At 42.2% G+C, this 23,374-nt stretch overlaps 1 long non-coding RNA gene across 2 annotated transcripts in view; it reads right to left on the bottom strand.

Moving 5' to 3' along the window:
• Nucleotides 1-1,315: 1,315 nt before the first annotated feature.
• LOC121069999 overlaps nucleotides 1,316-23,374 on the bottom strand; it is a 49,593-nt gene continuing 27,534 nt past the window's right edge. Inside the window, exons 1-3 of one of the 2 annotated variants that reach the window (XR_005819817.1) lie at nucleotides 3,421-3,769; nucleotides 3,118-3,225; nucleotides 1,316-2,711 (exon numbers count right to left, since the gene is read on the bottom strand). This is a non-coding gene — a long non-coding RNA (uncharacterized LOC121069999). Of the gene's footprint in view, nucleotides 2,712-3,117; nucleotides 3,226-3,420; nucleotides 3,770-23,374 lie in introns of those variants that run through there. The other variant, XR_005819816.1, reaches the window with a different exon arrangement.

Below are 23,374 nucleotides of genomic sequence, written 5' to 3'. Positions count from 1 at the left end.
CCGATGGTAAAAGCTTGGCTTTCATTATGAAAGGCTTCCCTGCTTGTCAGCAAAGCCCTACATTTAGCATATTGTATTTAAAAACATACACTGCTTGTATAGTCTTGATTTTTCCACCATTAAATGTTAATCAAATAGAGGAAAATAGAATTTCACCTCCATAACAATGGTAACAAGATGACGAAATGATTTATTTTTCCTTGTTATTTTCTTTCAGTGGCAAAGCTGCTCACGCTCCCTGGACAACAAACTACCAGGATTTATTAAACTAATACTAATAAAATCTAATAGTCATGGGGAAATTGCTGAGTGAATAACAAGAACATGCAAATATTACTGTTAATGGAATATTCTAGCCGCTACAGAACGTGAGAAAAAAGAGGTATGATTGCTTTTTACTGCCTCTGGGCACCCCCTAATTGCATACTGTAGTTACAAGCATGTTTCCTTAGCTATTGCAGAGCGTAGGTGTGTAACGAGAGTGAACTCTAATGGTAACTCAGTGCAACAAGTATGTCACATCTCTTTATTTCAAGGACACTGGTGTCTTGCAGATGTCCAGTTGGTGGCTGTGTGAGCTATCTGCTGCTGGTCTAGCACCAGTGTGGATGCATCCAGCTGCTTCAGCAGCTGCATGCAATTTAGAGGCAATACAGGGGCCTGTGTAGCTCTCATTTTTGCTGTGCTACAGCTGAATGTGTGAATAATAGAGACCATAACTGTGTGTGGCAGATTTGAAAACTGATGAAATTGTGACTGATGATGCGATAGAAGCTACTGCTACGGAAGGAGCAGCATTTCAACATTGCAGTCCCATGACAAGTCTGTGGCCTTATCAGCACATCAGGCAAAGCAGCTGTTGTAATCACAAGTGATGGCTTGAGGTGCCTGGGCTCCTGAGGTCTCCAAAATGACTTGAGATTCACAGGCTGGCCTTGTTTCCCCCTCTGGCAGAAAGGAGGAGCTCATGCCCTGATGCTTACCTTGGCCGTGGTGGGGAACATCAGTCATGCAGCCCCTTGAGCGATGAGGAAACCCTTGTCAGCCCCAGCCAGCAGGTATCAGGGTGGTACATCAGCGATGTTCAGAAAGGCAGGGAAGAGCCTGGGCTGTGCACTGAGCTTCTCGGGGGCACATCTGCACCAGACCAGCACGGGAAGGCTGTCTGCAACCTCTTACAAACACAACAGGAGAAATTCCTCCCATGCAAATACAATCAGACTTATATCACCTGTTCTTGTTCTTTTTCTTTCTTTTTTTTTTTTTTAATTTCTTTTTCATTCTATATATCATATATTTTTTAAACTATTAAACATTGTAAATAGTTAGAAGATATCTACTTCATTCATTTTCCTAACAAAGCACCTGCTGCACTTCCTCACATATATTAGACAGGCATTAGGTGGCAGTATGGACTGGAGACTTCAGCATGGGGCAACAGGCAAGATGTTCGTGCTCCTCGTTCCAGTTTTAACATGGAAGAATTCTCTAAACTTGCTTCTTCTGTCTGAAAATGGAGGTGTAAATAATGATCTACTGACATCCTGTCAGGATTAATTAGCTAATGTCTTGACAGAGCTCTGTGCTTGAAAAAATGTACTCCACGAGCAGAGAAATAGTCAAGTAGAGGCTTTTTCTTTGACATCAGTTTAATGTCACACATTTTGTCCTTGGTTCCTGCAGTGACACATTTGATCCATAACTCAGCTCATACATTCTCAACTATTCTATTTTTGGATTTCAGAGAGACTCAGACAGGAATTTATAGCTAAATCTAACTTCCCAAACGGCAATCTGACAGGACTGATCAGAGCTAAGTACACAGTAGTTAGTGAGGAGCTGACAAAGTGCTTTCATAAAGTCATCACAAGTTAAAGATGGAATAAGCCTAGTAGGTCATCCAATCCATCTCCCTGCATCTGAAAGATTTCCTTTATTGCACATTTTACTGGTGCTTCATCAAGGCTGGTACAAATATCACTAGAAGTTTTCTAGAGGAATCCCCTGTCTGGCAGCCAAGCAACACCCAGGTTTGCAGGTCACTTCTGGGCTCATTTTCCCCCAGTTTCAGCCCCAAACTTCTAGCAACATGTCTCAGACAAATCCTCATCAGTTTTCATACAATCACTTCAAAGGTCAGCTCAGATAAAGCCAGTGAAATACCAGAATACCCTAGCTAAATTCTGATCCAAATGTCTTTTGACCCACGTCTGGGTGAGAGTAGCCCTATGAGACCCATTTCAGTCTCTCCAAGTGTGCCTTGTATTGCTGCTATTTCAGCTCACAGGGCTGATGACGTGATAGAAGTATCTCTGTACCCAGGAAAGCAGAAGAGAAAAGCAGATGCTGTGCCTGGGAATGTGCAGCAGACCTCCTAGAGGTAGAGCCTAGCCCCTCAGCTTGTGTTTCTACACCTGAAATCCCGAGCTATTGCCAAGTATTAAAACCTCTATATCACACCACAGGCTCATGTCACTTACCTTGCAGCCTAACTGCTCTGTAGAGTTCTCCCTTCCTTTGGATTATTTCCATCTTTCCCTCTGCCTCAATGAGGTAATTTACGTATTTTCTCTGCAAATCTCACAGTTATTCTATGTGCATGTTGTATCCTCTACAGCCTTTTTGTCTCTTCTTTTCTATTGCCTCCATGGCAGCTTCTTATACATTCAGATCATCTGCAGTTTCCCTTACTCTCTCATGAATGAGGACACCTGCGTAAAAAGATGTTTAACACAAATCCCTCCCTCATTTGTTTTCCTTTTAGGATTCGTTTCACCTTTGTGTATTTGTGAAAAACTTCATTTCTCTCAGACGTCTCTGGGTAGCAGGAATTTACTCAGCTTCTCTGCTACTTCTGTTGCCCCAATCCTTACCCATGTTATTTGCCCAACCAATCCTTTCCACTTCCTTTTTCATGTTGTTCTCAGACACCTGAACCTTCTTATATCCCACAAAACAGGCAGCGTGCTGGAAAGGTGCCTATTTTCTATACACATGTGAGAAGTGTAGAACAATTTCCTCAACTTTCAAAGCAGGGAAAGGAACGGATTTTATGTAAGACCCTGACCCAATACCTGTATTTATCAGTGTGCGAATGATCATGCAATTTTAACTCACATATTGTTTGAGATACTGCTGGTAGTTTTCTGAGATGCATAGCTCCTGAGGCCAGCAGGGATGACTCCTGGGCAGCACTCCCCCATCTTAATTCTCATTTAAGTGTGGCTATTAGAAAAACAAAACAACAACAACAACAACAAAAATAAAACTGTTTTACCAATTGCTGCCATAAACTTTAACTTCACTGTTAAATTCTGCGTCTTATTTCTAGTCCCATTCTTCTGGCTTCAAAACTGCAGTACAGAACCATTACCAAAGCTTTCCTCCCCAGTAGGCTTTTATGAACTGCCCACAACTCACCCTTTAGCTTTCATTTGATGAGACAGATACTAGCTCCTAGATTCAGGATTTTCTGCCCATAATAATTATTTTCCAGCTTTCTAATTGTCCTCATAGCTCTTCTCTGAACCTGTTTCAGCTTGCCAATATCCTTTTTGAATGGTGGGTGAGAGAAGTGGACGCAGTTTCCCATTAATGCTCTCTCCAGTGCCGGGCACACAGACAATATCCTCACGCCATCGCTGCTGGAGCTACTGGTGTTTGTACCTCCAAGGGCTGCATTACAGACTGCCCTGTCAAGGACAAGCTCAGACTACCCACTGTTGCTTCCAATCCTTCACAGAGACACCACTGCCTGGGGAGCAGGAAGATTTCCTCCCCTCACGATTTTTGTCTAAATTGCACCCAGATTATATATGTGTATAATAAACTTCAGCTCATGACTATATTGTTTAGCTTATTCTTACTTTATCCGGAGAACCACATTGCTCCTTATGACTTTTAAGCCCAACCCTGCTGCCATCCCAATCATGTTGGTGACGTTATATCTGTAATAATACATACCATTATAGACATACATCTATAGCCCATGTGCAAGTGGCCATGAAGCAGACACCAGCTGACTACGCTGGAGACACAGACCCTTGCTCAGAGCTACCTGCTCCATGGCCACGACTGAAGAGCTGTTAGCTATCTTATTTTTAACGTGTGCTAGGGGAATTTTTGTAGCATTCTTATCTATTATTCACAACATTGTGTAAGATGTAGTCAAATCCTTACCGGATGTCTAAGCACAATATATCCTCAGCGATACCCCAGCTGATAGTCTCTCTAGCAATCTGTTTCAAATGTGAGAGCACCCACTGAAGCTGTTTAATAAACAGTAATAAGTAATAATTATAAATCCATTAATTCCCCCCTCCATTTGTTTTATTGTATCTCATTGAAAATATTTTACCCAGAATTAATGTCAGAATGAGAAAAAGCAGTTGAAAGCATCTGGGGCATGCCATCTTCTGTTTGTAAGTATTGGCACAGCTCCAGAGATTCCTCCTTTGTCTAAAGAGCTATTTAAAATCCATCTTAGAAATACCCAGCTCTTCAACCAGCTCATTTAAAACTCCTGGGTCCTCAGAAAGCCCAGCAGTTTCTTTCTCTCACTTTAACAGAAATGTTTAACAAAGTTTTCTCTGAAATGTCTCGGATCTGCCAGGGGACACAGTGGCACTAATGAACCTGTGGTACCGTACATTTCAGGCAGGTGCCCTCAAGATTTCCCCAGCTGCCACCTGCCCCTGGAAGCAGCAGTATCCCCACTGCATCTGCAATCCTCTTTTGGGGACTAATCCCCTCAGAACAAGCAAACTAGCATTTCACTTGTCTACATACTGGCAAGTGCAGCTCACACAGGTGTCCTCCACAGGGACGGGACAGGCATCTTCCAAAATCCCCTTTGGTTTGGGCCTTTCACAAAGCAGAGAGCCCCCATACCTCCTTCCTGGGGAAGTGACCTGCAGTGTGAAAGGCAGAGACACCCACTCCAAGGGGCTGCTCCTCTTGTGTGGTGAGACAGGACCTGGTTGTGGTCCTTGTCTCCAGGGGAGGTTCCTGTTAGGAGCATCCCAAATGGATTCCCACCAGCCTGGATTTTAAATGAGTGAAGGATTCCAGCCACACTACATAAAACATCCATCCGCAGAGCTGGGTACAAGGCAAGGAGCCTGTTCCCTCTGCTGATGGCCTAGCCAGTGGTAAAAAATAAAATAAAATAAAATAAAATAAAATAAAATAAAATAAAATAAAATAAAATAAAATAAAATAAATAAATAAATAAAAGACCCAGATCCCATTTCATGTATGACCTGGCCTCTGGCCTTATCCAGGGACTTTTGCGTCAAGACAATGTTCAGCAGGCAGGGGAAGGTGAGAAGAGGGTGAGAAGCTTGAAGCTGTTTTGCTTCTATGGGTGAGAATAAATTATACAAAAATAATCCACCTAAAAAATAAGTGGAAAAATAATGCTAATCCTATTTAGACGTGGTAATTCTCACTATATGCTTTATTTATAGAACCCTAATCCTGGAGCAGTAATAGCGCTACTCTTTACCCTCCTGTGAAGATAATGGGGTAGAAAGAGAGGTCTGTAGCATGCAAAAAAAAAAGGCATACTAAAGGAAGACATTGATCATGTAACTAAAACAGATTTTTTTTTCGTGGAGCTTAAGCATGTTTTAAAACAGTCTTACATAATGGAGGTTTACAGGGAATGCCTTCACAAAATATATAATGCACTAAAATGAAGAAAAAATTATCCAAACTAGTTCTATTTCAACCATTAGACACTGCACAAGCAGCCTTTGTCAATTGTAAAACCAGGCCGTTTCAGCTGAGACTTGTTAGCAGGAACAACTGCAGCTACTGCAAGCAGGAACAGGCTTCTGTGCACCTGTGTGAACACGAGCTGCAAAACCTCCTCATCTTCTCCTCAGTTCTTTCTGTGCTGGCTCCCAAGGACCACTGCATTCAGCAGTCCCTTTGTGTTTTCCACCCTGGGTCTCTGCCCATGATGCACTAATTGAAACCTGGCTGGGAGAGGGAAAAGAAATGAGGGAGAGCTGTGGCTAGGTCAGACACCAAAAGTGCAATTTCCTGGCTGGCCAAAGAACTGAATGAGGGATGTCCTCTTGTAACCAATATCTGAGAGACTGGCCCCATCTTGGGATGACAATATTGGTTTTGTGCCAAAATGGGGCTCTAGGTTGGGCTGAAAAAGAGTACAAATACCTACAGCGCTTTGACCTGCCCCCTAGCAAAATGGAACATTTAATTAAAGACCCTGTTCTAGGCTTTATTGACCCAGACCCTTATTGCACCCTATGAGGCAGCAATCAGTGATGGCCCAGAATTAAGCAGATCTGACCTCTGAATCCAGCTGTGTCCGAAGTCCCTGTTAGGAGCCCCACCTTTATTCATTTAATAGTCAAGATTTGGGTTTGAATTCTCAACCCACGTAGCAGGAAATATTGTAGAAACACCTTGTCTCCTGAAGCACATGACAAACAACCCTTTCCTTTGCTGTGATGGTGGTTTTCTGGGTGTGGGATGCCCACGTTTCCTACCCCATTTCTCTTCCAGGCTCTGCAGGGACCACTGGCTGCTCCCCTGTAGCCCTCTGCCCCCACTTTATTTGGGGGGAAATATTCAATGGGGCCACATCCCACGACTGCCTTGCCAGAGCTTGACCTGTAGGATTTGTGCTTGCAGAAAACACCGCTCCTCAAAGGTATAGGGTCTAATGCTTTAACCTAAACCTGCTGCTGGGAAGCTAAAACTCCTCCCTCGCGTGGATCAGTGAACTTCCCCCAGCCAGGAGAAGAGCTCTGCTTCAGCTGGTCCCCATGGCTTGGTGCTTTCATTCTCCTGAATCAGGAGCAGTTTCCACAGCTATCACAAATGCCAACTAATTCTGAACTAAGCACTTAATGCTTTTGTTATTCATTTTCTAAAATGTATTAAGGGATTGGGTAAAGCAGTGTTTAATTCAGCAAACAGCATTATTGCACTCTGTAGAGGCTGGAAACGGAGGAATGAAAGGCACAGAAGCGTGTGCACGATGCAGTAATCAACAAGCATTGATGTGCTGTGGTGGTTTTACGTGCGTGTGTGTGCTCAGAAGTGCTGCTACTCATCTGCACAGTGTGTAACGTGGCATGTTTCTGGCAAAGGCAGGAAACTGGTAGTGATCTACTTCAATGAAAGGTAGGGCCCACGCTTATAGACTTACAGGAGCATTTCCCAAGTCTCTGTTGAAGGTGAAAGGAAAAATCCATTGGTATTTTGGTCTGGCTTTTCCCTAAACCTGGAAGAGGAGCTGAGGACTATTTCTGCCATCTAATTGAAGTCAATAAATGGACTGAATTCACTTGTGTGTTTCCAAGTCTGCACACACACAGACCGATGACCCTGGGCTGCAGCAGAGTGAAGGTGAGGTGGGAGCAGAGAAGAAGCTGAGACTCTGCAGACCTGAGTGGATGCCACAGGAAGGGCCGGACTTAACACCACCAGTGCCGGCTATTGCACAGCTCAATAGTTAGCTCCTGACAAGACAGATGAGCTGGGTTTTTATCACTGCTCCACTCGGGCAGGCACCGCTGCCTCAACAGAGGAGTGCAGACACTCCTCAGGTAGAAACCCTTTAGGTTAGCTCCCGTTGCAGCGGTTTTATTGCTGCAGCGTGAATCCCAGCTTGAAGCCACCGCTCCATAACTCATCCAGCTTCTTCAGACATGCTCTGCAGCACATCATGGCTGGGTCATTATCTGCTCTGTGGCTAACGAAGCCCACCTGATCCAGCTGGGGACACCACTGCCCTGCAGAGCAGCGTGAAGAGCGAGCGTATGTGCTTAACAATTCACATCCCTGTCCTGCCTCTGTACCATGAGAATACCAGGGACTGCTGCTTACCTTTGGAGTGCTCTGAGGATAATAAACAATTTTCTACTCGTCAATTGTATTATGCTTTAGGAAGTCAGCTGGTGCGCAGGGAATCTGATTATACAGGACTGGAAGCAGTGTCTACCCACGAATTGGAAAGAAAACCCTTGACCTTATCTCCTTGCTTCCGTGAAGGCCATCTGGTGGTCACTTGGGCATTGGTTATGCAAGTGGTGCTGTGCACGTGCAGGGAGAGGCTGCCTGGGAGAGCACAGCACTGCAGCAGAGCTCCTTCAGCCCCTGCTCCAAGGCTTGCAAAAGGACAGAGCAGAAGCCTGCTCCCCACACAGTGCTCAGGTGGATGCCAGCAGCATTCCCAAACTGGTGACATCTGCTCCAAGCCCCTGCATGCATGCACGGGAACTTCTGCTGGCCATTTCCCAAAATGATCCATTGTAGTGCTTTAAAAACCTGTCCTTAGCAGAGGCCAAAGTACTGCTTGCAGTCATGAGGGCTGTGAGCAGAACAGTAAGGGGCTGGGATTCACTCCTAGGCTGGCCTTGGCATACGTGGTGCTAGGTGAAGAGAGGGGGCTTTCCAAATGAAAAGGAGGAAATCCCTTTTTAAAATAAATAGAACTGCCATAACCTGTCTGCTCGAATTCCAAACCATCCCACTGTCCGCATATTTTTTTTCCTATTACAAACAGCCATTCATATGCAGCACAACCATTTGCAAATGATGCTAAACTATCAGAGAAATTTTGAGACTCTTGAGTAACTTACAAAGAAATCAGGCTGCTGTTCAACTTTCAGTCTGGAAAAAAGAGACATCCTACACTAGGAGAATTTGGATCGGATGAGACAGGGGCTGGCTACTTTTGAACTACTGCATATTTCAGTGTAGAGTCACTTCAGAGTTGTAAGTAAGTGGGATGCCTAACTAAGAATTAATTCTTGAATTAGATTGTTCTCTCTCATATGACTGTATGGCAATCAACTTTTCTGCTCATGGTCAGTGATCATCTCAGCATCAATCCCTACTGCAAGACCTCTTCTTTCCATTGTGCAGGCTGGGCTGAGGCACCTTGCTGGAAGTCTGCACGGCAGAACCAACATGAAAAATCATTTTGCTGGAAACAGGGCAGCTCATGGAAATGTCACTGTGTGACTGCCTTTGGTTTTTGAGCACTGGTAAGACTCCAGCTGGTCCTTTCATCTGCTTGTTAATGGCAACTGGAGGCAGCTACCAACTAAAAGCCTGCCTGGTGTTTACCTCTGGACACTTGGTATCACCAGCAGTCATATGCCCATGCCCGTACAGACTGCATACTTCGTTTTCAGCAAGAAGCTTAGGCAGTCTAAGGGGATGAAGACCCCTGAGTTACAGTTTTACTCTACAGATGAGTAACAATTTTGCCTTGACAGTAGCTGTATGGGAAAAACACGGTGCCAGTTACACAACATAACGCTGACAGCAGCCCATCTTCTGTCTGCGTAGGTAGGAGAGAGCACTGTCATCTGGGCAGAAGCTTGCATGTACAACAAGCTGAATTTCCCTTTGGAGCTGTCGAGGCACATAGGGAGAATAATACTCTGCATCTACCAAGGACTTGTCCTGCCTTTCCAGCGGAGCGAGGAAGTCGAGTCATGGAGCTCTGCCAGTGCCTCAAACATGTTGCAGGAGACCCCATTCTCTCCTTACCTGCTGTTGAGACCGTATCATATGAGCACATTTCATTACTTAGTTAGAAGTTTGTATGCCCAACACTTTACTCCTCCACTTACAGCAACTTCTTCAACAAAAAGCTGAGTTCTGTTGTTGTTGGCCCAGTTCCACTCCCACCGCCAGAAAAAAGATGTAAAATGAACGTCGCAGGATAGACACTCTGCTAAAACTTGTGCTCAGAAATAAGGGATTTTTCACAGTCACAGCCCACAGCTGAATTTAACAAAGTCAGAACTGGTGCCAGACCTGAATTATCTGCTCTAGCAGGACAGTGCACATAACTGCGCCCAGGAGCGCTGGTGCTGATTATAGCCGGATGCTCCCAAATCAATGATGGCTGGCTTACGAAATTAGCGCTAATTACAGAGAGGCATTTTGGAGCTGATCCCAATACTTGCTTATGTGTGTTTAAGACAGAACAGGGGAGCAACTGAAGAAAAAATATATGGAAAAGACCAAATAATGAAAGAGAAAATGCATTGCCGGAATTGTTACCCACTTTTCTCTTACCGCATTGCACGGTGAAATTAATCCCAGTATACAGCTAGATACTGTATGAAGCTGAAGGATATTGTATTAGATCACTGTGTACTAGGTACAGGTAAATGCCATTTTATTCCAATGCCTTCTGCAATGTTTTAAGTGGAGTGAAGTTAACTATTAGTTAAATATTTTTAGTTAAAATTAAATCAGTGATGCTTTGTTTCTTTTCCCAGAGTGAACATGCTTTGCAAGATAAGAAGGTACCTTCTTTGCTTTAGGTCAGTTGGATATTTACATCTTGCTTCAAGTATACAAAGGCATTTTGCTGCCCTAACTCCTCCTCCCCTGTACTGACAGAACCAGCCCCTAACTCTTACTATATAGTCCCAGTGGGAGAGGTAGGTCTCACCCATGTGCATGGGACTGTCAATTATGGAATAAAACAGTAATGCTTTGGAAATTATTGTATCTCCTACTTCCATTACAGAACTTGGCTTCAGGACTTGTCTGACTCAGCAAACTCCATTTAGAAATTGCCTATCAATCTTTTTCTTCTTGAAAATAACAACAACCCTCCAGAAACGCTTATCATAACATTTTATCCAGGATTAGGAAAGAGGTGCATTTGCTCTTCTTGCTCTTCCCAGGACATGAAGATGTTTGGCAAAGCAACTTTCAGGTCTCATTTCAATAAAAAAATAAAAAGCTACAAAGTACAACAGAAGTTTGAACCAGCGTTTGATCAGCGTGAACGAAGGGAGCCTGCAAGGTCCATGGCCTCAAACCACTGCAAACCCCTCAGGTCCCCCCCTCCGTCTGATTGCTTGTTTCAAAAGCTTATCTGAGAAATAAACATTTCTGGAGTAGCAGAAATGAATGAGATTAAAAATAAAATCAAACTATTTTTGTGTTCAAAGCTCCTTGACCGACAGACAGTCTGAGAGAGTCACTGGAAAAGCACAAACTTCCTCCCCCACTGCCCCATAAATATGCCTCAGCACTTGACAGGCTGTGTAAGTAAGGGGTAGATCAGTGACCTTGAATATCTCAGCCTTAAATCAGTGCCTAGCAGTACTACCAACCTTGCTTTATGTAATCAGATTACAATAGGTGGCAAATTCTATTTACTATCAGGCAACCAAGTGCGAGATGTATGAAGAGTTACATCTGCTCTGCTCTGTTTCCTTGGGCAGGTTTACAGGACTGGCTAAAGGCGTGGGTGATTCCAGCATCTACACTACATCAAATCTATGAAGACCTATTAAAAAAAAAAAAACAATGAGAAACTGTGGTAAAAATTTAGTGTTGTTTCTCCCTGTCTTGCTTGAATTTCTGCTAACAGAGACCTGCTGCCCTCCCTGGTGACCAACATTGGGCTTTGAGTATTTAAGTTGTGGGGATTGCATTTCTTCCCAGCAGCATCTCGTGACTACTAAGGGACGTACTCATGGCCCTTTCAGATGGCTGAATCTTCCTGAGGGATGGTTTTCAATTCAGAAATCCAGTTCTGACCAAAAGGATACTGCTCTGCTGCCTGTACCGAGCAGTAGCAGCAGGCAGTGAAGACCTGGGGCAGTCACGGCCATGGTATGCAGGAGCAGAACAAAGCCTACAGATTTATGCGAGTGAGCCAAGAAGTCAGTACTAAGGGTCCTGCAATCATGCTGGATGTTTCGATACCATCTAAATTACTAACGTTCTTCTGTTGAACTTGCCCGACAGAAACACTGCCTTTCGGCTAATTTAGTGGAAGGAGCAGCATGGCATTTATGAGTAGCACTGCCTGCCTGCAGCTCTGCCCCCCAACAGGCAGAGAAAAGATGGAATGACCCAAAATAAACCATTTTCTCCAGTAAAACAACTTAATCAAAAAGGGGCTAGCAATATGCTGTCTCCAGCCTTTTCTGCCTGTATTTATTTGGATTTTATTCTACATCCCATCTATAAACCTTGCCAGAATATCTGGACTCCTTTTTTATTTGGCAGCAGACAAGGCAGAGAGGCCTTTAGATTAAATATAACTTAGAGATAAGAGGTGATAATGCATCTAAATGAAAGTGCTATATATCTGAAGTTTGCTCACTTGCCCTGACTCCCTCCAAAGCTCCAGATGCCCGCAGTTAGCAGTATCACCCTTAGCCCTTGAGCAGTCCCACGGCACAGGACACCAGACGGACACGATAAGGGACAGCCACTGCCCCAAAGCAGACAGGACAGGGGGTGGGAGGGAGAAGGATCTCGCTGGCTCGAGAGGGGAGGAGGAGCTGTGCCTGCCTCCGCAGAGCCCACGGAAGACCCTGATAAGTGTTTTGATTATCTGCTTTCTGGCACTTGCCTGGAATCTTTGATGCTCATGCTTGAGACGTAGCTGCAAGCCCGCTAAAAAAAGGAGCACTCTGACAGCACTGAAATTCAAGCCATGCATTGAACATTAACTTTTACTACTCCTTTGTAAATAAGGTTTTCAAAGATGTTGATAAAGAAGAAAGCTCTGACAACGTCAAAGCTGATCACGTACTGCAGTTTGTCTCTCAGCTGCTCTTTGAAAACTCTGAGAGTTTTGGGATCCAAAAATAATGTCTCAGAGCTGAAAAAAATAGGTGCTTCCTGGAATGACCTATTTTCACTGTAAGTTTCAAGAAAATAAAAAATAAAAATCTGCATTAGCCTGGTGAGACTTAAGAGAACCAGTGTTACAGTGAGTGGAAGGGCAGCCCCTCAGCCTGGCCTTGGCAAGGGATGAGCCACCACAGCTTCTCTGTTTTCTGCCCTCTGTCTTTGAATTGTGCTGCTGATGCCAACACCAGGCTGCTTTTCACAGCTTGAGCATGGGTTTTTTGAGCTGCTGAATCAGTCAAGGCCTCCTTCCCTCTGCCTCAGTCTTGCTGCTGCCAAACTCACTTTCCTCTCCTCACTCTTTTCTCCTTAAGCTTTTTGCTCCTGTGTCACCTCTCTTTACCTTGCTTAGCCCTCCTGATAATGAAATGACTGTTTAGATAGCTGCAAATTGCAGGGATGCTCCAGAATATTATGTATCCTTATCGGACGTGTTCATAATTTAATGTTGTGTATTACAGTTAGCAATTCTTTCTTGGTTTTATTTAATTAAAGTTGAATTCCCATTATCTGTGAAAAAATAACTATTATTCTTACTCAGCTTGTGTTCTCAGACTAAAATATATACTTGGGTGCAGTGTTATTTCATCTGCAGAAATCCAAAATCTTTCTCTGTTAGTCCAGAAGAATCCACCCAGTATGCAATTTAAGTTCCTTTTGCAAATAAGCACTACATGATTATATTTTAAGAGAAGGGGAACTATTCTTTATGGACAAAAGCACAGTCAATATCTTTGGGGTACTTTAATGAGATCTAATCCCAGCTGAATAAATTAAGATTCAAGAGCAAGTGGAATGAATTTTTTTTTTTTTTTTAATTTTAAAAAGGAATGCTTTAAAAGTGAGAAACTTTAAGAAATTGGTTTAAGATGACCAAATGGTAAAATAATCCTTCTCTATCTACTATCAAGTTAAAACAAAACAAAACAACAGCAACAACAACCAAACCAAACACAAAACAAAAAATAAATCTCAGGCTTTCACATTCAGTGGTGCCAAAAAAATTATAAAGAGCAAATCTCAAGTAAGTTGTAGGGAAGAGTCAACAACTGAATAAGGACAACAGCTGTGGCAGCAGTCAAAAATGTATCCCCACTTCTCATCGCTCAGAAAATAAACCTTAAAGTTTAATTAGCTTCATTTATTCAGTTGTAACAGAGGACAGTGGCCCCTGTGGATTCAGCTGCAGGTTCAAAGCCACCAGGAAGGCCTCCACTCTGAGAGGCCACTTGTCCTCAGTGAGCCTTTTGGGACACGGACAGGATGCAGTCCTGCAATGAGGCACCCCGAAGAAAGAAGCTGTAGGAGTGCTCCTTACCAGATGAAGCAATTGCAGACAGGAGGTACAGGATGGGCAGCTCTTACCCTGAACAGTGACTTCTTGGGTTTGGCTAACTTGGATCCCACTTAGAGAGGTTTAGGGGGATTCCTGAGGTCATAGCTGATCCGAGCCTTGGTGGCAACTGAGAAAGAGGGGAGGTCACCAATATTGTACACAAGGACATGGCACGGGTTGCCCTGGCTACCTTGGTGGGGACATGTGTCTGCTTCTGACTGATCTCATTCAGCAAAATGCCACTCAGAGAATCTTTACCTCCTCAACAGTCCTAGGGAGATGAGTTAATTAAATATTTTGTTTCTGGTGTCCTCCCAATATGTTGCATGAGGTGCCCCAAAGGAAATAAGTAGGTAAAGAGAGCCAAACCTCTCTGTGAAGGCAACGTCCAGGGAGGGAAGACAACACAGGATCAATGCTCCCAGGAGTTCCTTGAAGCTCTAAGTGAGCTGAAACTCGGTTGCTGTTAGGAGAGAGTGGCTTTCTTCTGTTAAGGGGCATCGCTCGAGCTCATCCCACTGCACCAAACACTTGTGTTATTTTTCCAATAGGGAGTTGGATGTGAAAGAGCAGAAAGCTCAGCACTGTGCAGCCTCACTTCCTGTTTCAGGCAAATACAGAAAGAAGAATTTTGCTGCAGTTATTCCTAAAGGAAAATGGTTTGAAATTGGCTCCCATGTGGCACGGTTTGCTCTCAGCTTACTTTTCTTAGATATTGTTTTTTTTTTTTTTTTTGCCTGCTTCAGGTAAATGATGAGAGCCAGAGGAGTGATCGCGCTATGCTGATACTACAGAAAATGCAGAATAACTAATACTTAACACCTACACACAGCTTTCAGCTGCAACACACTTTGCAAATCCTGATGTTCTGGTTTGCATTGAGCCACACAGAGGCAGACCCCCAAAAATCTGAAGAGAGCTTCATGCAAAAAGGCACTATAGACAAATACACTCACTGTGTATTAGCCATTTCCAGCAACACGGCTATTCACAACACAGGAAACACAAGTGGCTAAATGCAGTAGCTTGAAATCCTGCCCCAACCCTGCACCTACAAAATGCCTATGAGGTTGCTGTGATGGTGACACCACCATTTACCTGTCTGGGAGGTTCTGTTCTAGCAAACAAGTAGTACTGCTGAAAGAAAGAGATCTGTGTGCCAAGATACTACAGTGGAAGTGGCAATTAAGAGTACATAGCACGCTGCCCTCTTTATGATAAACACAATTATATGATCTCTTTATGCAGTGATATTTTTCACAGCCTGCTTTTGCATATATGCCATCTGAGAAACACAATAAATTATCTGGAGGTGCTCGCTCTTCCTGATAGATTGGACTGCCCGAGGCTACTCACATACTAGAGATTCAATGCTCAGAAAGCTTTAAATAAACTCAGCCCAAATAAAAGAAAAGAAATCAAATGCACCACTAGAGGAATAGAAAAGGATTTATTTTTCAAGACAGTACTCGATAGGAGTTGTGAATCAACTGCAGGTGTAAGTACAAAATGAAAACAGTGGCTTCCAAGCTCAAGGATGCTGCTAAATGGGAATTGCTAATGGTGTGCTGGATGCATGTTACATCTCACCTGCTTCTCTTGCTTTCACCAGGCAAAAGGGGACAACTCTTCCTAGTTCCCCTCAGTCTCACAACCCTCTTTTCCTTTTCATGCTGAACACATGAAAGATAATTGACAGGTAATGAAAAGAGACACAATCATGGCCTGCACTTAATTTCTTTCCCTCAGCTCTGTGCTATTTGATGGCAGGGAAAACAAAGGGCAGAGGGTAGACTGATAATGACTATTAATGAAAGCTTCCTGCTTGACTTGTAAGCTAGTGAAAGAATGAAAAGTCAAAAAAAGCTTGCAAGAGAACTCAGAGCGTGCTGGTCTAGTCTGCCGCTCCAATCGTAGTAAATCAAAACAAGTGTAGATCTTCACAGGAAAAGGGAAAATATATGAGTAGTGCCTTCAGAATGGGCATTTGCAGTCAGGATATTTCAGACAGATCCTGCGGATTTATTTTTAACCCACTTCAATAAATTCACAGTTAACATCAGATTCTTCATCTGTATGAGTCTATTTGGAGATTTCAAGTTTATACAGAGCACTTGACCTGTTTTCAGGAAACTCAGTCTCGTTTTGTGTACAAACTCCAAAGCAGGATTCCTCAAACCTTTTGCTAGTGCATCTGCTTTTGGGATGCCTTCCTTTCTAAGTGTTTATACAAGCCAGGAGGAAAGCTACATTTAACTGCTGACAGGACATCAGTCACAGCAAGGTGGGCATTAAGCTCAATTGCAATCCTGACGGTAAATGTAAAGATCCTGGGCTGCTCCTCTTTGATCCCAGACCCTGACATGGTCTCGTTCAGCAGGACAGCAGTGGAGAGATTTTGTGACCTACGGAAAAGTGCTAGAGAAAACATCCCAGTCTTTGCAGAAGCCCGCACAAGAGAACCACTCCAGAACGCTAGCACTTAGGGGGAAGGCACTGCAGTGTTTAAAGGGTGTTATTGTACAATTCCCTCTGGGCTGCAGATTAGACCTACAGTTTAGATGTGTTAGAGATAAGAAATTTTAAAGCAAGAAGCTAACATTTACAAATGGAAAAAACTGTCATTGAACTACTCGTCAGCATGGAGGTGGTTTAATGAACTAGGGGAAGAGACTTTCAGCTTTACACAGGACATCTCTATAGTAGGGTTATGTTTGTTAAACTCGCATTCAATTTGTCACAGGCATAATCCCACTGACACAAGGCATGGGAATGCAGCCATATAGGTTGGGGATACCCAGTTACTACAACTTCAGTTAGATCCATTTCCTCACCCTGTGCCTAATCAAGGAAACACACACACACACGGCTCTCAAAAAGGGAGAGAAATCAGAAAATGCTGAATGAACAGTGAAGCACAATTTAGATGTTATAGCTAAAATTACAACTCTGAGCTTGCAGTCAGCTACTACTGCACATTATGTCCACAGGTATTTCACTGGTCCCCCATATTTGATGTAGCTGAGCATCAGATCCTAAACTGTGCCCAGGAGAAATCAGGGTCCAAAAATTAGCAGGTTTTGGCTCAAAATTCTCCGCAACCCTCAGTGCAGTAGGTATTTCCAGATTCCTTAGGAATCCTGAAAACAACATCCATCACAGAATCTGACTGAAGAAAACATATGTATTCCACACCATTAAACAAATTGACAAGGGAAGAGCAGCTGTAGGTTAAGCACATAGAGCAATGACAGGGTTTGAACACCTATCAACCATCTTCAGTTCATTTATGGAAGAGAGGAAGCGCTGCTTTGTAGGCCATCCTTGGGTGTCACACCAACACACAAATGCACACTATTTATAGAATCCAAAGAAAAGATACCATATAAATACTTTATACAACAGTGAAATCCAAGGATCAGTTTGCTATCCTCCATTCCATTTACATATTTACCTTGGTTTCACATGTGTTCAATCTATTGATTGAATCTACCTTTTATCTAGAGAGTTATTACATCAGATATATCATGCCATTCATTTACACCACATTTACGAACAAGCTTTTCAACTAAAAATAAATGTTTTATGACAAAAACACTGACTATGTGAAGGTCACCTGAGGTTTATGGGTACTTAGCTGGGAGAAAAAAGACAGACAGGATTTTTCCAGCTTAGGTAACTGGAGAAAATCCATTCCCAAGCCAAACCGTAAAATTTACAATTGCACACATGAACCAAACCATTTTTGTTAACTAGGTGCAACGATGTTGAGATCTGCTTTTATTTCTTTTTCAGTATTACAGAAAAGATATCTACAGACCAATAGTTAACGATTCCAAATTTAAGATAAAATCCCCACTCTGCCATCAAATTCTGATTTTCCCATTTTAATAGAGCCTCAGTAACTTAAATGACTTCAGCTGAACCTTAAATTGCCTTCACAGGTCTCTTTTAGTTTCTTTAATCATGTTTCAGTCATTTATATTATGAGAACTGCTGAAGTATGTTCTATGTAAATTCAGACTTGGCCTTTTGTACAGATTCATAATTGGAGATGAACATTCAGGAGTGATATAAATAGCTATCACAACCTAATTGAGAACAGCCTCAGTGTAAAGAACTTAAAGATAAGAATGAGACTACACAGAGATCCTTAAACTTCTCATTTAAAAACTAATTAATACAATTTATTTTGAAATAAAGAGGAGAGTGATAAGAAAGAAAAAGGTCTTCTGAAACAATTTCAAAGATTGCAGCTGAGAGAACTCTGTCACCCAGACAAAACAAATGGGGTTTTACAGTCAGGAGAGGAATTCAGTAAACATGAGGAGGGTGTCACTTGGCCAATTAGATCAGCCAAAACTGTAAAACCGCAAAGGTCATGCCAATTATAATGACAATGCTAGGAGAATTAATTAAAAACTTGAGAATTGATTTCCTCAAAGAAGCAAAAAGTGAAGAAAAGACAAGAAAGAAATTAACACCAGCAAAGGCATACAAAATTTTAGGGAATAGAAATAAAAGGGCACACATTAAACATGTTGTTAAAAATTAAGGAAAACCCAAAGAGCTCTGGAAACACACATTAGCTTTGCAAGAGAGATTCATCACTTACTGCTTTGACATCAAAGCCTTATCTCTCCTGAAGATGATACACTTGAGAAGTTAATCTTAAGACTAGATGAAAACCAAATTATTTTAACAGACAGAACAGTTAGTAGATGAGAATTAATTCCAGTTCCTTGCAAGCAAACTTCGGACTCTGAAGGGGAGAAGTTCCTCATATCCATTAAGGATTACACACTTGGTGGTCGCTGTTGATGTGGAAAGTGATAAGATGCTACAATGTAATGGTGTAATGTTGCACAGCAGGAGCATGAGACTGATAGATTTGCTCCAACTTTTTTTTTTTTAAAAGAACATTATTTTTTAAATGAAAAACCAGGTTGGTTAATTCCCAATATTTTTAATGACTTTTAAAATAAGGTTTACATTTCTAAGCTATTTGTACTTCTGAGGAAGAAGAAAAGATCGTTATTTTTACATGTGCTACAGAGATCACCAGTTCTATCTGCAGTTAGGCACAGCTCATCGAGATAGTCGGGTGGATGAGCAACAACCCAACAACCAGTGGGTGAGCTCTGGAGATCCACATCACTGTTTGCCTTTTAGGAGTCTGACAAGAAGGCTTTTAGATATCTGAATGAGATTTTTTTTGTGACAATTGAAGTGGTTTCAGAAAGAAGCCTAGCAGAAGCCAGAGTTTTATTGCCAGCAGAGAATCCTGGCTAAGCCTTAAGAGATGTCTCTGAGAAAGTTAAGCTTCACAATGAGGAGACATAAGAGCAGGGCAGCCCCAAAATGGTTGTACCATATCCTTCTGTGTCAATGAAGGATACTCCATTTTCAGTGGACAGAAAGTACGATCAAAAGTGGTTGCTAGTGGTTGTGAGATCAAAGGCCACTGGAAGAAGAGCTCCAAGAGGAGGTTTGTAAGGAGTAAGAGGAGACCTTGACTACAAGTATAAAAGGAAATATTACCGTTATTTACTAGAGCTGGTTTTAGTTTTCATAGAATTTCCTAAAAGTTCCAGTTCAAAATAAATCATATTTTGTGTTGGTGAACAACTGCTTCTGATGGTGTCATACCTACACAGACAAGACAGATAACTGCAATATGAGACTAGATGAGAGGTGAAGCAAAGAACTGAGCAGTATCATGACCCTGGGGGTAATTTCAGACTATTAATTACAGCAACTCAATTGATTCAGCACAATAGTAATAGGTCTAGAAGGGATACAGCTACCTGGAAAATAAGATTAAGTTTTTTACAGTTGCTTGATTTGCAAAATTTCTTTCAGAAAAAACAATAGACAAAGTGTGTCTAGTCAGATAGAAATGCAAGAGAACATCTCATCTTATTCATCTACACCTGACCTACATACTTCAAACATCTCTCTAAAATTAAGCAGCAAACATTAATACTTCAGAGCTTTTCTTCCAGAGAGAACATTCCTGACAATCAGCAAACACATCATACTGATATCATTGGGAGGTGGGCCTTTCTAATATGGCCTAAAGCTTACAAGGTACCCTTGCATTTTGCATTTGGACTAGATGATCTCTGAAGGTCCCTTCCAACTGAACTATTCTATTCTTACACTAGTGAGGCATGAGCTTGGGCTTCACTGAGAACTTGTTTGTCAAATGTAGATTAAAAAACAAAAAACAAAAAACCCCACCCAGTTATTGTAGCAAAAAACAGCTAATCTTAAAGACCACTAGCAAGGGCAGTGAGTTGTGACATTCCATAAATGCACCAGTCCAATATCCAGGTGTAAACTTACTGACTAAAGATGCAGAAATTTAAGATTTTGCATCAGTTTTCAGTGAAAACGTCAACAGTGGATTTTTTTTTTTTCAGGGACAGAAAGTATTTTTAGACCTTTTTCTCCCTAAATAAGCATTATAGAGGAAGAAGGAAAACTTAGGAGGGCTGGTGTAGAAGAGACCACTGCAGCAGCCTGAAAGGAGAGCACTGAAGGGCCATGTTAGCGGCCTCCGAGTATGCAAATGCTCTTCATTTGCTCCCAAATCCACAGCAGCTGCACAAAACACATTGGGCTTACACTGATTTAGGAGGATGGACTAGATAACCTCTCAACCCTCATCCCTATTATTTTCTATGAATCAGCAGAAAGTGAAACTCCCTTCTTGTGCAAATCTCAGTTCTTGCAGCTCCAAACTCCCATTTTTCTTTTCAGGTGTCTGAATTACATAAACACAGGAATCTTATCATTAGACATAAACCAGACCCAACACAATTACAACACAGATCAGTTATCAGCAGATTCTTGTTCCTGCCCCTATTGAGTTCACTAGAAGAGAAGTACAAACAAAAAATACATGATGCAAACCTCATCACATAAAAATAGTAATAATCACTCTGGTGAATATGTTCATTGGATTCAATCATGTGTAGTTTTGCCTTTTTTTTTTTTGTCATCAATGGAAGTCTATTTTGTTCATATATTATCCATGTGAGCTAGGAAGCTTTCCAGGAATCTAACAGTTACTGCAGACTCAAAGTCTCTAAAAGACCATTTACTTTGTGCCCAACTTCATCTTTATTCATCACACAGTACTCTATAATTACACACAGAGATTTTAATAGACAGATTTTCACTGCCACAGCCATCTTCACCATATAAAAGATGTCTAGTCGAGCTGGCAAGCTTCCCTTTCCTTAGAGCCGCTTTTACTGTGCATTGAAAATGAGACTGTAGGACAGCAAAAACAGGTGAAACAGACTGTGTTGAACACATTCTGAACATAAAGCTTTGCTCCATCCTCCCTGACATTGCAAGCTTTCCTTGGGCTGCACCATGTGCTCATTCATGAAAGTCACTTTGTGATTATTTGTGGTGGTCCCAAATCAGCCTGAACTGGTTTGTGGTGAAAGAAAACCTGTCAGTTCCTTGGGAAAGCAAGACAATGACCCCATAAATTATAAGCTCTCCAAAGTAAGCCATATACATGTTTCTTGTTTCAGCCTTGTCAGACAAGCTGCAGAGATCTTTCATTCCCATTATTTGTAACTGCCTGGAAATCAGGATAAACTGTCCATATGGGAAATTTGACAAAGCTGTCAATAATGCCTGTTTCACTGTAGATCTATGCCAAAAAACCTTCTGCTCATACAAAATTAGACAATGATTTTAATTTTCCCTTTACTTTCCCTTCTAAGTATTTTAGGAACAAAGAAATGAGCCTACAATTATGCAGGAATATAAGTCAAGGATGTATGCGTAAGGAAAGTATAGACAGCGCTGCAGAACCAAACTAGCAATCAAAACACTGTATCCATTACTGAGCCTCTGGGCACATATTTGATTGAAGCTACTTCTGGCAGCTTGCACATTTTGCACACAATTGATAATTGAATTGTGTGCCCCTAGTTCTGGGGTTTAAGTGGATTTAGTTTGGCATCTGTTTATCAACAATATATAGGAAACACTGGAATAATTTATACTCCCATAGTACTGCTATAAATGCAGAGTAATGCAAATTTAAACCAGTTTACAAGTTTGCATCTGGGACATTGAATTTGTTTATTGCATAGCTGTGCAGTTTATTTTTGAAGTATAACCCAGACTCCGTTAAAGTCAATAGGCATTTTACCACCTGCCTCGGCGCAGCCCAGATTTTAGCCTTATGATGTGTGCTTGCACAGCAGTGGGAGAGAAAAAAAAGAGACCAATAAGATGTTTTGCATTTCATATTCTTGGCCAAAATGGGACTTCTCACCAACACACAACTAGAGTGAACGATGGGAAAATACTCCTCTTGCAATTGCAGCTCTTTACCCAGAAGAATCCACAAAAGCTAAGCCACTTACAAATTTTGTCCAGAATTGGATATGACTTCCCCCTGGGCATGTCTTGCATCTACTTAGGACTGCTGAACATATATAGCTGTCCTAACCAGCCTATGGTACATTGAGGGGATTGCAATTTGTGTTAACTGTAGATCTGAGGATGTATTGCTTGGACTTCAGATCTGTGCTGTCCTGCACACATCTCTTACACTTAAACACAATCAGTTAAGGACAATGGAAAAGCCTGGAGATGGCACCCACCTGGCACTGGTCATGATGCCACCAGCACGTCATTGGCTCTATCTTCAAAGGAAGCTGCATGTGGTACTTCTAAGAAAGTCTTCTAAGAAAGTCCTATAAAAACTCTGAAGCACAGAGTGTGGGCAAACCTCATCCCAAATGGGAAGTCCACGCAGCATGCTGGGCCCTAGGCACAGGTTGGTCTGATGCTGTGTCATCTCAGGGTTCCCAGCATCAGAAGGGACACAAGATTTTACAACTTGCTGTCATTGTTCGTGCTGAAGCAGCACCTCCTGGTGCAAAACGATGTAGCAGCGTGACTTTTACATCCTCACTTTCTCCTCCTACACTGCTAGGGGAACACCAGGGAAGCTAATTAGTGTCGTTCAGCAGAAGCAAGGATAGGAGGATTTGACCCTAAACCCTGAAAAAAATTGATGTCAAACAATTTTCCTACTTTGTCATGTTTCCACCTGCTTCTTTAAAAACTTTTTCTTTAAAAACTTTTATCCATCCAGCCAAAAATCCCACCCTACATTTAAACAGTCAAAGGTACTGGTTTAGGCATGCTCAGGTTCGATAGCAGAGCTTTTCATGGAGTCAGGCTGCAGCTGGGAGAGCTATCCTCTTCTGAAATATATCCCACTGAATTTAGCAGCGGTAGGGAAATGGAAACAGGGCCTGTGCTTATTTAGGAGCACAGACAGGATCCTCGGTGTTTAAGTTGTCACTTGCAATGTGGGGGAGTGATGGCTCGGAG

This window comes from Cygnus olor, chromosome 4 (assembly GCF_009769625.2).
Source record: "Cygnus olor isolate bCygOlo1 chromosome 4, bCygOlo1.pri.v2, whole genome shotgun sequence".
NCBI classification, from domain to species: domain Eukaryota; kingdom Metazoa; phylum Chordata; class Aves; order Anseriformes; family Anatidae; genus Cygnus; species Cygnus olor.
The sequence above is the reverse complement of the archived record's forward strand: the minus strand, read 5'-3'. Positions and strand labels throughout refer to the sequence as shown.